Source organism: Melopsittacus undulatus, chromosome 10 (assembly GCF_012275295.1).
Source record: "Melopsittacus undulatus isolate bMelUnd1 chromosome 10, bMelUnd1.mat.Z, whole genome shotgun sequence".
Lineage (NCBI taxonomy): Eukaryota > Metazoa > Chordata > Aves > Psittaciformes > Psittaculidae > Melopsittacus > Melopsittacus undulatus.
Genome location: NC_047536.1, coordinates 20,389,114 through 20,405,883, shown reverse-complemented (window position 1 = coordinate 20,405,883; position 16,770 = coordinate 20,389,114). Strand labels below are relative to the sequence as shown.

Below are 16,770 nucleotides of genomic sequence, written 5' to 3'. Positions count from 1 at the left end.
GGATAGTTCAGGAGCCTGAACTTCCACTAGAACTAATAGGAATGTTGGTCTCTAAGAGGAATCACCTGACCCACATTTAATCACTACAGTGATAGTCAAAATGTGGCTATCTTGGGTTTTCCTAAAAATGAGGAAGATACAGGCACACCCAGAAGTCAGATCAGAGCTTTTGGGGGACACTCAGCTCCGTTGAAGGTCCCCATCTTATGCATCAAACAGAAATAAAGATCAGCCCAATCCCAAAACCTCAGAAAACTGCCCAGACTGAGAGGATCTTGGCCCATGTGGACTCTCTGTGGACCAGTGGTGATTCTTCTCACCCCACCCTCATCACTAAAATACAAACACCTCATGTTCCCTCTGGGGAAGCACCTCCCCAGTGATCTAGGTGGACCCTTTGCTTACATATGAAGCTTTGAGCTTCTGAAACTGAGCTCTTTTCTCTCCTCTGCATGGTCTGGGCAGCATGAATGAGCCTCACAGCTGCTGCCAGGTTGGAGACTGAGATCTTGAATTCTGCATTGAGACCCTGAGTTCTGAATCAAGCACTAGTGAATTATCATGGTTATCAGTAGGTAGCAGCTTGAAAGATGTACACACTCTACCTAGCTGCTGCAAAATTCATGCAGAAGTGATGTGCCATGTGAAAAGCAGTTCTAAACCAGCACATTTTAAAAGAAACTAGATGAAAAAGATATGCAGTGAATCTCAAACACAAATCTTAGTTCTCTAATCAGAATGCAGGTCACTAAGTGCCTCCCACAAACAAGACACTGGTGACTATTAAAACCTTATAGGCACCTTCTATTACATAAGGCAAACCTTCTATTACAAATATTTTCATTGTTAGGAAGTTCAGTGCAAATATGTGGGTTTTTTCAGTAAAACTTTTTATGTATATAATTGTATTTCTAATCTTATTTTTATTAATTAGCATATAGCTTTGTTTACAGAACTGGGATTGTTAAAAGAATAATTGCAGCAAATGTACTTTCTCCATGTTTAGACCTGTACTCTGAGGCCCATGTCTATCTAAGAATAGATCCTAGATATTCATCTCATTACAGAGATGCCCTCATAACCTTAATTTGAAGGAGTTCCTGGTAACCAGAAACTTGCTCTCTCATGGGGAGCTGACAGAAGGATCTCATGAAAGACATTGTGAAGTGGTACATACCTGGTGGGAAGAAAGTGGTGTTTTGTGTATGATGGGTCAGCCCTTTCAGTCAGTCACTGCTGCAGCTTTTCTCACCACAGGTATGATTCTAGATCTTAATTCTTCGGTGTGTGTCCTGCAGGAATAATGTAGGTGGCAAACTTTCAGGCATGCAAATTTACAAATGAGCTCTGTCAGGCAGAATGTCAGAGGACATATTTTGGAGGTTACAAAGAAACAGAAAACAGAGTCAAATGAAACATAACCAGCTTGATTATACAAGACAAAACTGGCAATATGGAGGTTTACTGAAATGAAGTTAATATTTCTAAGAAAGTATCTGGGTTTAGTGGGAATTATTTTCTTAGGTGGTATTTCAATGCTCAAAAAATGTCAAAGGTTTAAAAAATCACCACTTCAAAACAAATGGTGGGTGTTTCAGTGGAAAATGTAGACATTTTTTCACTTGAACATCACTGATTCTTGGGGAGTATTTCATTCTACAAAAGGTTTCAAAGTCTTATCCGATTCTATCTATTACTCTCAAAAGGAGAGTAGAAGGGCATGGGGAACATTCTTAGCAGAGCAAATAGAGTTTAGGATGACAGGAGCCACTTGATGTTGAGTGGGAAGGTGAGTTTGTGTAGTAACAACTCCGATCTGAAAGGCTATGTTCAACCCTGTCTCCTTCTTAACTTCAGTTTGGAGCAAGTGTCAGATCCCAATGTAAACTTTCCGATCTGTGTTATTCTATTAACTGAAAGGGAAAGGGATTAGCATGTGTACTTGTCACATCTTTTGACCTGTTGCATACTGAGACTGAAGGTAATGTTAAAGCAAACAGCATTCTTCTCTCTCTGCCAGGATAAGCAGGGCACGGTTGTAGTGTTTTGTTAAAAGAAAAGAAAGCTGGAGCACGTAAAACAAAGTACATGCCTTGTGCAAAAACAAATCTTGGAAGGTGAAGATTTCCAAGGGGTATACCTTAAACAGGGCGCGCACGAGAGAGAAAAACAGTTGAAAGGAAAGATTCCTTCCCTGCCAAGCACCAGATGGAGGGCCTTCCCACGGAAATAGCTGCAGAAGACAGATCGCTGACAGAAACCACTGCCAAGCGAAGGAGGTCCTCCTTGTGCTGGTAAAAGCTTAGTGGACGAGAACATAATACTCTGATGAAAACACGTGCTCCAGAGAAGGGGGTTGGCATGCGGCACAACACTCTTTAATGTGACAGAGTGTGGCTCGTACCCCTGAAAGGAGTGCATGCAATGGAAGTTTGATGTGGCTTGGGGCTTCATTCCATCTTTTCATACAGATTCTTGTTTTTTTCCCTCACTTTAAGTTTATAGAGCACATGTGCACACACAGACATGCATAATGGCAACAATAATCTGCTTTTCCTCTCCCTTCCCCTGCATTTCATTTCCATGAGGTCTTTGCTGTGATTGGGACAAGATGAAGTGTTGGATGCTGACACTGATAGAGAATACATTTGGGGATAGAGGGCTTAATGAAGCTAGGCACCAAAAATCTCTTTTTCAAACGTTTCAGTTAACTTGGCACTAAATTATTCATAGAAAAAGAAATTGAGGGCTTTCCACTCCTGCTTTTTCCTAGATGTTTCTGTTTCCTTTGTGAAAATCCATAGGAGTGCGTGCACTTTGCAAAGAAGAAAACAAATTCAGCATCTCCAGGATGATCCAGTCAGTTCAGCAATGGGGAAAAAAAGGCAATTAATTGTATTGCTGTCACAGAGAGCCATATGAATGGGACAGGATGACCTGGGTACAGTGCATTTTCAGGAAATAGTGTCTTCCAAGAAGGCAGAGCATCAGGTACACCCTGATGTTCCAAACATTTGAATGAGAACCATTATATTACGGTTATGGCCAAGGCTTGAGCATCTACTCAACAAAGTAGACAGTTAATGCAAAATATTAACCACAACTAAAACCCAGCTCCACTTTTGGACCATCTTCCTTTCTTTCAGGTCAAGAAGCAGAACAACAAACTAGTCCAGCAGTTCAATAGTATCCAGTATCAAGCTAGTAAAACATGTGAGGAGAGGATAAGGGAGGTGAAGATCTTTAGCCTGAAGAAAAAGTTAAAGAAGGGGATCTAATCTGTATCTTCTACAAACTGATGCATGGCTACAAAGAAGACGGAGTCCAAGTTTTCTCAGATACACACAATGAAAGGATGTGAGGCAAAGTTCACAATTTGCAGCAAATTCCTGCCATTTGTGCCTTTGCAGCAGGGCTTTTGACTCTCTGTGAGGATCATCATCATCACCATCTATGACAAACAGGGCATGCACTCCCATTGTGAAAGGAGGCAGTTGCACAAACACATGGCACCATTTATGGGTGACCAGGACCAGTTCTGCAATGTCTCATGCTCTGTCATCTCAAGAAGTGAATGGATTTCACTCCCTTTCTCACTGTCACTATGCCAGGGGCATGGATGCGTTCTGTGGACAAAACAGCTTTGTTAGGTTAGTTCACATGTCTCCAGAAAAGAGTGCACCAGTTACTGACAAAAGATTCCCTTTAAACGTGACGTATCTGTTCTCACTGGCAGAGTCCTAATGGTATAAAGACTATAGAGAAGACAATTAAGGATGACACAAAAGTCTCCTGCAGTGACAATCAGTGTTATCAAAATTAATTTGCCGGGGTGTGACAATGAGGAATATCATGGTTTCACCTTGACCTCAATCTTTTTGATGGGAACTATTTCCCCATACTTTGTAAAGTATTAGTCAAACCTGAGTTGAAGTTGTAGGGAAATCCAAGGGAGATGGAGCACAGAGTGCAGTGGGCAACACTAAGCTTCTGTGTTGCATCACACCGAACAAGATCATAGAGACTACTACTGGGAATCCTCACCACAGATAATGGTGCTCCCAGAGCATGTACTTAACCCCTCTCAGAACAACTATAGAAGCAAGTTTATGGCAGGCTGTTATAATAAATGCAAGCATTTCAGTGCAGGGATTGGGAATATTTACAGGGTAAACAAAGACATTTTTGGGAAGCCATGTGGCAAGGGTCATTGCTTTGCTGAAAGACAGAATGAGATAAGAGCCCTCACGCTTCACTAGACTGACTCTTTCCTCTTCAAATGACTGGAAGGATCCAGCCTGACAGTACAAGGCAGCACTGTTCCAGATTTCCCACACACTGTCATTATCTCCTCACTTCCTTTTTACCTCCTGAATCATCTTTATTCACTTTGTCTTACAGCAGCATGTAATTGCCCCATCCAAATGCCAAGGCTCCCATGTGTTGTACAAGCACAGAATGAAACCCTGATACCCGGTCTGTAGTGCCTTAAAGCCTGTCCTTCAAGGACAGATGTATACAGTATTTTTGCACAATGATATCTCTAAAATTACATTTCCCAAGGCAAATACCTAAGTGTATTGTATATACATTGACTGACAGAATATTTTCAAATATAGAGTCTTATCAGTATCTATGCAGAAATTCCTGAATTTATCTATCTCTGAGGTTAGATATTAGGAGGTCTAATTATCCAAAGTCAGATGGGAAGCTGCCTGGATTGTAGGTTTCATATCCACACAAACAGACGGCTCTTTTTCATCAAGCATTTCATAGATGCTTTTGTAGAGATGCCTATAATAATGTATGTGTAAATATGCATGCAAATAGAGGCATACACATAAACATAATGCATAGTACCAGATAAAGAAGAGAGGACAAGACTCATCAAGGCACATTGCAGATCTGCAGTGCCCTGAAATGGACAGACAATATATGTTTTCTCTAGGTGTTTTCACTCTCTGCACCAAATCAACGGCTTTAAAAAGACTACCAGTTTGATCAACAGAACTTACTAATAATGCTTGGCAGCTCTTCACTCCAGTTCTGTACTGGCCAAATAATCTGCCTAATGCACTTTAAACCTTAATTAGATTTTTCTTACTTTTTTTAATTTGGTCCGAAGAGAATATAAGTTCAAGGACCAAGTATTTCCAGCCCACTTCATGGTGTTTTGACACCAAACTGCCAATATTCCCACTACCTGGCACTGCCAAGACTTAAGGATGTGCACACTTATAGGTACACACTACCATTTCCTGATCATCTATTTAATTTAAGCACATTATATGCCTTCAAATACTCATTAACAATTCTTATAATCTGCTTTTGTTTCATAGCTGAGGGGGACTGAGATCTGTACAGGATGGTGACATTTCCAATAAGAATATCTGCAAATTTCTCTCCTTTTAGAACAGGCAAACAAAAAAGCACCAAAGCATTGCCTAGTTATAGACCCTTCTTTACATGGAGGAATTTGGATCATGTCTCTCTCTAATACATAACAGTGAATGACACTTGTAGGATCTCACAGGTAGAAAACATAGGGGTTTCCTACTTAAGTTGTGAAGGACAGCAAACTGAACACCACCCTCTGGCTCCAGCAGAGTTGGGGTTTTACTCTGAAGGGCACTGTACCATTTGATTAGCCAAGTGATAGCAGTAGAGTTCTTACTTGCACTTAATCGTTGCTAATTTATTACCTGCCAGCTATTGGGTACCTCTAAACTCAGTGTAGACACTGTCCTGTCAGCTCACCACCATCCTCACTGCTACCAGTGCTATTCCCAGTGCCACTATGAACTATGTGGCTTACCTCTGCTGTAAATAAAGAGAAACTGTGCCAGTATTAAATAATCCCAAATTTGTCTGTCTGTGTTATGGAGATGTTGGTGTGAAAAAAAAAACCATCAGGATCTGAGCCTTGCAAATTAAAAAAAAAGATTCATTCAGAATCAGTGTGAGTTTTGGTCCATCAGAATTTAGATGAGAATTGATTGCTATCACTTTGCTTATTCCTTCACACTAATAAAGTCCATCTACACTCAAACCAAGTCCTCAGAGAAGTCTTTAAAGGGGGGGGGGGGGGGGGGGAAGAAGCTAAATCAACTCTCGAATTCCCACGTAAACGGGGTTGAGGAGTGGAAAATTTCTTTTACCTATTCTTTGGGTGGTACAGAAATCTAAAATTCCTCTGGCCCTGCTTCCCTGGGCCAAGGCAAACACAGAGATTGTCCTTTTAATGTCTTAAAGGCTCTGTTTTCTTGTAATGCCAAATGCAATATTTTGTTGAAAACACTACACCAGAAGTTTCCCAGCTGAGAAAACAGGCTGGTGAAAAATGGCTTCAGAAACTGAAATAAACCACGCAAGAGCTGTTCAGGGTGTGTGTATGAAATGAACATCTGGATCTGGCTTGTTAAACTGCCTCTTTTTTTCCCTCCCCCTTCCCCCTTTTACTTTTTCTCACAGCTGTTCGAAGGAGTCCTGAGGGCAAAGAGACAGGTCAATGGACTGGATTACACCTTTTTTTGGTTTTTCTTTTTCTCCAAGCTCTCTGCACCTACACGAGGAATCGAGGCCACCACATGTGGGTTTAATAAGTAGGCACAAACACAGGAGAGAGAAAAAAAAATAGCTCAATTCCTGTTGGTTCTTCAGAGAGACGCTGAAGGAAAAATAAACTCCGGATTTAAAATTTTCTCTCCCTCAAAAAAAAGAGAAACCTTATGGTTCTAATCAAATATTTCTTTAAAAACCCAATGGATTATTATTGCTTTAAGAAATCAAGGTCTTTGCACAGTGTATCTTTTTCTCTGTTCCTTTAGCAAGGAATAACAATGGGTTAATCCCATACCTGCTGGAGCAAGAGGAAATTATAAAATGCCAGTGGCCTGGGTTCACTGAACTGAGTCTTCCTACACCACAAAATAGATACATGCAGTTATATCGAAGAGGTTCAGATTTCATCTCAGGCCACAGCTTCAGCAGCTTGACCAGTCCAGAAATGAAACAGAGAACTAAAGGAACCAAGACAGTATCTGGGGATGGTATTTTCTGAGAAAGAGATGATTTGTCTCTTCCTACTGACACAACATCCCCTGGCATTGCAAAAGGGATGACAGTAGCAAAGCATCTTCCAGCTTCAGCAACCTGCTCATGGAAGCTCTTTCACGTGGCTCTTCTAGAGACAAGGTGTTAGGTCTTACCCTAGGCTTGGACTGTGGGTCAAATGACCATACTACACAATCCATTCAGCCATAAGGGCTGCTGATATCTCTTCAGTCCACTGACAATTAGCAGCATGAAAATACGCTGCTCCCTTTGGAATACAGACATGTGGCACTGCACTCTCATACACACAGGTGGAGACAACCAAGAAGCAAGGCCATCAAACCTGAGCAGACACCGATTTTCTATAAGCAAAACCCTCCTTTTTGCTTAAAGCTCTATTTTCTGACCAACTCTTACCAACTTCTGTGGTCCCTGTGTATGTTTACACTGATGAACAGAATTCCAGAATTGGACAGAACTATTGTACCTGCTGAGAGGTTTTGCACACCCTGGGGGCATAGTTTGTGACCTTTTTAGTAGCAAATCTGAGTTTACTGTTGCTTCTCTGAGTTCTGCTTGGGGCTCGTCCCAGTATCACAGTCTAATAAGTAAAAAAATATGTCCCCAGATCCTTGAGTTTATTTGGGGAATCTTACTCCGGCTAGAAAATTGATGTTGAAAATCAAATACCTGAGTAAAAGCCCTTCGCAAAACACAAGTCCTTGTGCCAGGAAAGAAGCTGTGTTGTTCAACATTAATGCTGTAACTCAGACACGGCAGTGGTATTTTCTGGAAAAAGCCTTTCCACAGTAGCCTCCACCAAAAAGCCAGCATTTGTCAGTAGGTGCGGCATGCACAGACCAGATTAAACACACAGCGACAGTGTTGAGCTTTGGGAAGTTCTCTACAGAGAGAAGAAGGCAGTGCTGTTTGATGTGCTGTTCACCCCAGGTCGGTATGAGTCCCATGACAAGACAACAAATCTAAATGGGAAATAGAAACTTGCCTTGCATTAAGTCAGTGCGACGAAGGTTTTAGGGAACAATGTTTGGTCAGCGCGGAGCTAATGTGACCACATTTTCCAAGCTCGTATCTACTCCAATAGAGTTGAAAGACAGAATCATTTCAAAATCCAGCTGCAGGTAAAGTGAATTCCCTTTCTCTTCTCTCCTCCCTCTCTTTTTATAGAAGACCATGAGAAGAGTATGGCAGTGAATATTATTTATGGAGCACCTAATAAAAATGCTATGGGGAAATAATTACTGGAAACATCTGACTGTGTGACTGTAAATGCCTAGGCCCCAGTGCGCTGATTTAATGGACCGCTGCTTTAGTCTGTTATGCCTTGTGCTACTGACTTCAAGCCCCCTGCCCTCCTATTAAACCTCTTGCATCACTGTTATATCAGGATTTTATTCTGCAAGGTCCATGGCAACTTTCCAGAGAAGGATAATGTCGGGAGAGGTGACTGTGCTCACAGGGAGGCCTGGAGTCAGCCCTGGGAGAAAAAATGGGCTTCATGTAGAAAGCACAGTGAAACCCTGAAGATTTTGTGGTTCTGAGACCAAATCATGTTTCATAAACCAGACACCAGGTGCTTTAGGTATTTCTGAATGACACTGGTTAGATGTGAACCCTTCCCTCTTTTTGTTTGCCCATTTCTCATTCACAAACCAATAAACTGGTTTTGACTTTTGGCTGGGTTTTTTTCTGTCTTTAATACACCTTTCCAACCTCCTGAACCCAGTGGTACAAACCTGTGCAGGCTCCCTGCACAAAGGCCACTTCTCACCCTGAATTGCTCATGTGCCCTTCACCTTTTCACAGATAGATGCAGAAATGTTAAAATTCACAAAACACCTTGGAAGGGATCAGAAAAACACAAGGATTTGAAGTTCCTGCTTTCATTTGCAAAAACAGTCCTGCAGAAAGACCAGAGGGCTATCATTTAACTGCTGCTGCTGACTTGCTAAATGAAGAGGAGAAAGTAAAAGGTAGATCACTGCTGCACTGACAGCAAGAACAAAATCACATCTACTCCTTCTGAGCCCAGCAGTTAGCACGCTGTTTCTTCTCTCTCTCTTTTTTTATTGCTGGTTTTAATGTAATATTTAAGTTGGAACTAAAATAGACCATGGGACATTAAATCACTACCAAATGCAAATTTACCCATATATCTGCACTACATTTTCTCCTACATTTACAAAGCAAAATTCTACCATTTGAACTGTGAGCTCCTATTGCATTTAATGGGAGGCAGCAAACTCCAGACATTACTTGGAATACACATGCACTTATCTTGTTGTTACAGGTCTCCCTCACAGAGCTAAAAGAGAGCTTTAGTACCAGACAGCATCTCTCCGGAGTCATACCCAATGAATAGTGTTTTTTTGAAAGGATTATTTCAAAGGAACTCTGAAAAAGAATCTAATGACTTTCAAGCTGCAGGATTGCAGCATGGGAGGAAGGAGATAATGGAATATGACAGCAATGCATTTTTCATAAACCCAGTGATTTCTATCATAACGAGAAATCCATCTATAATTTGGAGAACTTCCCCCCCCCCCCCTCCCCAGAAGGAGACCTACGCTGTTGCAGAAAGTGCACTGAAGTACGAAATGAAACAATAATGATGATGATGTTACTGATGAGTCCCACAGCTCTGCCTTCCCTTCTGTCTCACTGAGGTTTCCGGCGCAATTCAAGAGGAGCACTTCCAATCCCTCTCTGCCTCAGCATCACTAACCAGGGAAGCTCACAGGCATACATCAGAGATTTCATGATAGATGCAAAGCCCCAGAGAAGAGGCTGTTCTTTATCTGCCCAAAGTTAAACCTGCATCTGCTCTCAATTAGCAGGCAATTAGGGGAGTTGAAAAGAAACCTGTTTACATTGGCTATGAAGTCTAAAATAATTTGTGAGATGTCAGGCCAGGATATTAAGATGTTAATGATCTTGTTTCTTTACTTTTTTGCATGCAGCGTAGTGTCACATCTTCCTTTCACATCTCCATATACAGTAACAGAGTGATTGACTTCTGGGAGGGTAAGAAACCACCAGAGGCTGGTATGGATGGGAGGAGAAGTTGTATCTTACAGCTAGTGTGGTGGGACAACTGAGGATGAGTGATTCTTTGCAAAAAAAAAAGAAATGGTGGTTGCTCATTTTGAATTGTGAGATAATGTCATGGTCCTGGATTACAGCATTCAAAAGTTTAATCCACAATTCCCATAGTAAAGGCCCCTCCTGCAACCTCCTGCGAAAGCCAGAAACAGTGACTGAACAAATCCAAAACAGACTTTTTGTAGCCTTGCACTGGACTTGCTCCTGTGGAATGGTTCTGAGCTCAGTTCTCCCTCCACAAAAGCCAACACAGGCAAGTGATCATGGGACAGGAAGGCTGGCTGCTCCACAAGTAAGCATCCTGCATGAGACATCTAAGGGAAACTGTGATCTCTGAAATTCAAATTAACATCTGAGACAGGATCCTGCTTATTTCTCTGTCACTGCCTTCCAAATATCTTTTCCAAGTATCTATTCACAGCACTAAGTTTTTCAGAAGAAAACATTTACCACTGACCTCTCAATTCAGCAGCATTCTCCAACGTGAGCTTCCTTAATGTTCAGCCAAGGCTTCTTGGTATTTCTTCGGTCATTTCTGAACAGTCACACAAAGCAGGCTTTGCAGAAACATACATCCTCCTTGAAGTGAAAGGCAGCGTTAGTATCCCTTCCTTCTGAAATCACGGTACTAGTTTCCATTGGCACAATATGGTAGAAGAATAGTGGAATAGATGAGGAAAACTGCAGAAAACACCTTCTGGAACTTGTATTTTGTATCTTATTTCATAGAAAAAGTACCATTCCTACTGACTGCCTGTCAGTAGAGGGTCTTATTGACATATTAACCTCCTCTGATACAGTCATCATGTTATACCTTTGACCCTCACAACTAACCAAAACATAAGTCTAATAAACAATCACCAAGTTGACAAAACTACATTTATGTGGTTCCAACTGATCAACCAAATTCCTGTAATTCTTTACGTCATGACAAAACAGGCCCGAATTCTCCCTGATCCCAAAGACTGCAAAAAGCCAGGAAAAAAAGAGCGCACCACAGGTGCCACTGTGCCCTCTTGTGTTCTCCTTTGGGCCATCTCCTCTCTTGTCCTCTTTTGCTTTTTCCACCACATGCTATGGATCCAGCTCTAATAAGAGCCAGGTGCTCAAACCCCCAGGCTACAAAATAGCCTTAATTATAGTATTAATAGCATTCTGCTAAATCAGAACAAAAGCACAGATAGGTCAGTATTTGTGGTTATATTTTTCAATGTCCTGGTGTTTGTTTTCTTTCCAATTTTATGTTTGTTACTGGCATTTATAATGCCTAAGAGACATTCCAGAGGCTAAAATACAGGCGATCTGAGCTTTGCATGATACTCCTAACTTTCCACAAAAAGAAATACCAGGAAGAGATCAGATCTACATTACAGCAGCCCCAGAGGTATACCCTTGAGTTTTGACCTCCTTTGATGAAAAGCAGAAGAGCTCAGTATTATTAGTATTTATTATTATTATCTTAATTGCTACTATTATTAAACAGCCCATGAAATATATTAATATAAATAACACAAACATAGACATTTGAAACACAAATTCGAGCACAAAGACACCTCTTATTTACCAAATATTAAACTGAATTTTTAATACTTTCCATTAATAAATCTTGCAGATGCATGCTGCATGAGTCAGTCAATAATAAAGGTTAGGATGAACGTGTACAGTATGGGAATGCCAGCTGGTCTCTTTAAAGATTAAAAAAGGGGGGCTCTGTTAAAAGAAAAACATTATATTCATTTTGTTTTTGCCAGTAACATACTGATAACCAGTTCAGTTCAAAAGCCTAAAGAGTGAAGCTTTTGCAGTTCACTTGCTGGTTGAAGTAACCTGTCCTGTGGCAGACAGAGAGTGAGCCACAGGGTGAAAATCCTGTTTCACAGCATCAGGGCTTGGAAAGGCACTTCTGTTCTGCACGGGGTGGGAACAAAACCTTTCAAACACTGTCACAGAGGGAGAACTGGCTCACTCCCATGGGCATCATGTGGGTCTCCTGACTGCACCCCAAAGCACAGGTCCTCCCAGGAGTACCAGGCAGGAATCCCCTCTTTCTGGCATCTTCGCCTGACACCAACACACCATTTCCTTCATCTGCTTGCCAAATCATCCCCCTTGTGCTGCTTTATCCCCCTGACTAACAGCACAGCCTAAGTGCACTCCGAGCCCGGTCATTTGGTTGGTAACACTTGATGTAGCTGCTCATCTTGTTCACTCCCAACAATATCAACTTCTCACAGCCCAGAGTAGTAAAACATGATTTTGTCAGTAAACTCCACTACTGTGACTCAGACATTGACACACAGGGTGCAGTTACCGTGTGTACAGTAATACGGGGCCATATTTAGAGTTTTTAACCATAACCACACTCCCAAAAACTGCATTAGATCAGCAGCCAGTTTCCCGGACTCCCAGTCCTTGTTTCTGACTTCAGGAATTCAGATTATTTATCTTGTACCAAATAAAGTTGCTTAGGAGATAAAACAGCAAGAAGGAAAAACAGAGGGGCCTAACAATTAGCTGTAATCTGTTCTGGCTTGAATAGATAATGCACAGAGTGAAAACAGCAGATAGTAAAAAAAAAAAAAGCAGCAAATTGAAACCTCACATGAAAATAAATCTTTTTTTCTGTATTTATGTTTTTAAAACTTTTAATGTTATTCTTATCAGTGCATAAGTAATATACAGAAGTGTTTGTCCAGTCTTCATCAACTACATTTGTCTTTGTTAAGGCTGCCTACGAATATGAGCATAGACAAAGCAAGAAGACCCACTGAAGAAGGCGTCTGAGTTCAGCACTGTGTGACTACTGCTGCTTACTGCAGGTAGCTCACAAGAGGGGACATTTCAGCTTAGTTTAAGATCTCTGCCTGTAAGGAGCAGGTCTGGTGCATGGGGAAGGTGCTCTCACTTTCTTCCACCCTTTCTTGTTTTTAAACAACAAGCTAGGCATTGCTCGTAGGATGAAGAAAGTTGAGAGACTCACACAAACCTACAGGATGTTTTGAGATTAGAGAGGATCAGAAGCTCATGATTGTGGTGCAAGAGAGAGTGTTTAAGTGTGAGGTCAGCTAAGATCAAAGATACCTGTCCTGCTAAAGGAAAGTCAGATAAACATCATGAGTCAGAGAAGGTGACAAGCACAGGAATGGTGTGGATCTGGGACATATCAGATAACTCTGACCTTGGTCCCAAAACATCCCCTACCTGAGAGGCAAGGGAGTTCTATGCAGGTGTATTTATTATTTTGTCTACACTGTTTCTTTCCCATGTTATTTCAGCCAGAATCATCTCAGCACTGTAGGCAACACCTGCACATGAGCTGCTCCCATGGGATCACATGGGGAACCCTGGGAGTCTAGTAAGAAAATGCGGACTTCAAGTTCAAAAGGTCACGGTTGGTCCTGTGGTTTTACGGCAGCTAAAAGCATGCTACAGACATCGAAGGACAAAGCATCCCAGCACATGATACTTGGCACAGTGGCTGGGGAATCTCCAGTGTCTGGGAGAGCTGCCCTGGAGAGTGGGAACAGAAGCCTTTCCAGTGTCCACTCGCTCATCCACCTCCCTGTCCAGCTGGTGCAGTACTGGCACATCCCAGTCTGTGCAGCACTGGGAAGCTTCCGCATAGCAGAAATTAATCTAATCATAGAATTATGGAATGGTTTGGGCTGAAGGGACCTTAAAGCTCATCCAGTTCCTAGATATGGTTGCTCCATCTAGAGCAGGTTGCTCCAAGCCCTGTCCAACCTTGCCTTGAACACTGCCAGGGAACATTCAATCCATTCTGAAGGCAAAATAGAGTTGGAAAACTGTACAGCACATTTTATTCTTTAGGCATTCTTCTAATGAAAAATCGGCATTTCGGGGATGGTGTTTCACTTTGTTGCCTTTTTTTGTTTGGTTGTTTTAATTTTAATATAAAGAAAACACAGGGCAACTGTAAAAATTATTATAAAAGGGAATCAGCTATTGCCTTGGTCAGATTAGGTTAAGTGTTGTGCTCTAAAGAGCCCTCTTCTGCCAACAGCACTCATACATGCTACTGACCTGGTTCCTTTTGACCCATTATCAGGGCAAGTGCTGTATCCAGTTATTCAAGATACAACTGAGACTAAAAAAAGAAATCATAACACTGAAAATGAAGGCATTTAGCAATACTGACGCCGGGAAGTCCCTTAGGTGGGATCCCTCTCCTTTGCACCTTCTTCTCCATTGCACAAGGCCCAGAACTGCTCTGGATCCATCCGTCATCTCCCTGGAGGCCAGCAGCTCTGGAGTGGGGGCTGGCTAGCTCTGCTCTCCCTGCTTATTTTCTGGGAAGTCAGGCTTTGTCAAGTGGAATGAATCTTGTGTTCATTTTAAGGAAGTTTATATTTGACTCTGGTAGGGCTGGGGAGGAGGTGAATGATAGGAAGAGGAGGGAAGGATCAGAGGTCCCCACAATACCACAAGCAGCCCCACTACCAAGGCAGCATGAGGAAGCAAAGCACCAAAATCAAACACGCCTGTTGTTGTGTGTTTTTTCTTCAACGCTCAGGGATGACTCTAGTTCTAAATCCAGCTCTTGCTCCATCACTGACCTTGGGGCCCAGGAAAAAATCGTAAATTAAACCTCCTGTTTTTAAAAATCATCTTCTAAACTACAGAAAACCACTTGCTAATTTTGCAGCACAACCTGCCTCATTTGCAGCAATGATCTCCATTTACTATCCACACCTTGGGGGTCTGAAAGTCTCATCAGCCACTGCTGCCCTTCAAGAGAAAGGGAAGCTTTTTTCATGTAGTTATTGGAGCCATTCTTCTGGGATGAGGCACAGAAGTGGAAGTGTAGAGAGGAACTAAACAAGCCTGGACTTTCACACCAGCTTTGCACAGTTACATGAAGCGCTCCTCGGCTTTTGGGACTGTATCCTACCAGCAAGATAATGGACACAGCTAATGCAAAGCAGTGGTTCTGTGTCTTCTGCAGGGCAGGCACGACATTATTCCCTCCTCATTAAGTGTGCAGAGGGAGTGTAAGCAATCCTGCCTTGGCTGCAGAGGAAGCAGTAAATGGAGATTCTCTGTGCAGACTTTGCATTCCCCCAGTGCGGTGTAAACCAAAACCAGTTCCTGCAATCCTGTGCAATAATATAGAAAGCTCACTGGGTACTTCTCCAATGTGTCTCCTGTGGGTATAGACTCCTGGCCTCCGAGGAAACCAAGAATGCCATCCTAGCACTATAATCACAGGGGTTCATGAAATGCAGTGTTGTTGTGAGGAGCCTTGAAGCAAAAGGGGAAAATAAATAAATAAATAACTACAGGGGCGTTGCCACTGGGGAAGAAAGTTTCAAATCTGATCTCAATCAAGCAACCACATTCACTGCTCTGCCAGGCTCGCTGCAGAAACCACCACTGTCATCCCTTCATTCTTTTCAATACTTCTTAGGGGCATCCATCTTCCTTAACACAGAAGCCCTGATCTCAAAAACCAGACACAGAATTAATTCCAGGAATCCTATGGTGGGGAGACATTAAATCCCATTTAGAGGTTTCTGTGGAAGCCTCTCTCCATGCTCCTTGCAGTCCAGTCAGACCCGCAGTGCAGTGCACTGGAGCCAGCCTGAAGGAGCTGGGGGTTACAGGTCTGTGGCAGGCTGAGGGACAGCCTGGCCTGGGATTCTGTAGTAATGCAGGGGGTTGTTTCTGTGGGGGGTGTTGATGGTGTCTAATGCAATGGTGGGTTTGGGCAGAGGTTCAGGGAACTAAACTACATATTTCTTTTCTTTTTAACTCCTTCAGCCTTAGTTAAGTCATTAAATCTCCCAGGTCTCATTTCCAGAGACCAGTTGCCTTTGAGATTTCTCCTATAGCTCTCCAAGGCTAGGAAAGATAAGACAGAACAAAAGAGGGAAAGCTGAGCCACAGCATTCAGAAAGAATTGTGTCTAACACATCTCCCAAAGTCTGAAGAAAGGTGGTGGCTCCCTGCAGGTTTGGGGTTTAAAGCACCCCTTCTGGGTTAGGTGTTAGGTAGCATCTCTCCTTCCAGCATGTAAACATTAACAGTGCTAAGTATCTCCCTTGCTCTGTTTTCTAATGGCGCTTTTGAGACATGCTGAGAGCTGAGAAGATGAGGACAGGGAAGTGCCTCCTGCCTCACTGTCCTGCAGAGAGCAGGGCCCGTGGGTCACCCGTCAGCTGCACCCTGAGCCACCGGCACAGAGTGTGAAAGCACATTTTCTTTCCTCCAACCCATCAAACCCATGCATTTTGTCAAGAACACCTCCTATTTTGATATTAATTTTGTAGGATTTTTTTTTCCGGGTATTGTCGAACCTTGCTCCAGACAATCCACGGGTACAATAAACATTTCCTGAAGATACATTTCCTTCCTTTGTGCTTCACAAGAGGAAGAACACCTTGTCCTAAGCGGATATGCTGAGAGGTTTGGGTCGTCCCAGAGAACTGACCATTCTTTGGAGCTAACCTCACACCTTCGTTTGTAACCTACCTGCTATTTTTCAGAACAGAGATCACTCAGCGCAATAATGGAAGGCTGAGACAGTTGAGCCTTCAGAATGCTGAAGGCTGACAGTTCAGAAGGGTTTGTTCA

The 16,770-nt window shown here is 42.4% G+C and overlaps 1 long non-coding RNA gene across 12 annotated transcripts in view; it reads right to left on the bottom strand.

Moving 5' to 3' along the window:
* The window catches only part of LOC115946258 (uncharacterized), a 175,248-nt gene that overhangs the window by 54,453 nt on the left and 104,025 nt on the right, over nucleotides 1-16,770 (bottom strand). For all 12 annotated transcript variants that reach the window (XR_004550074.1, XR_004550073.1, XR_004080348.2 and 9 more), the window contains 2 exons: nucleotides 10,634-10,755; nucleotides 1,178-1,292 (listed from right to left, as the gene is read on the bottom strand). This is a non-coding gene — a long non-coding RNA (uncharacterized lncRNA). The remainder of the gene's footprint in view (nucleotides 1-1,177; nucleotides 1,293-10,633; nucleotides 10,756-16,770) is intronic.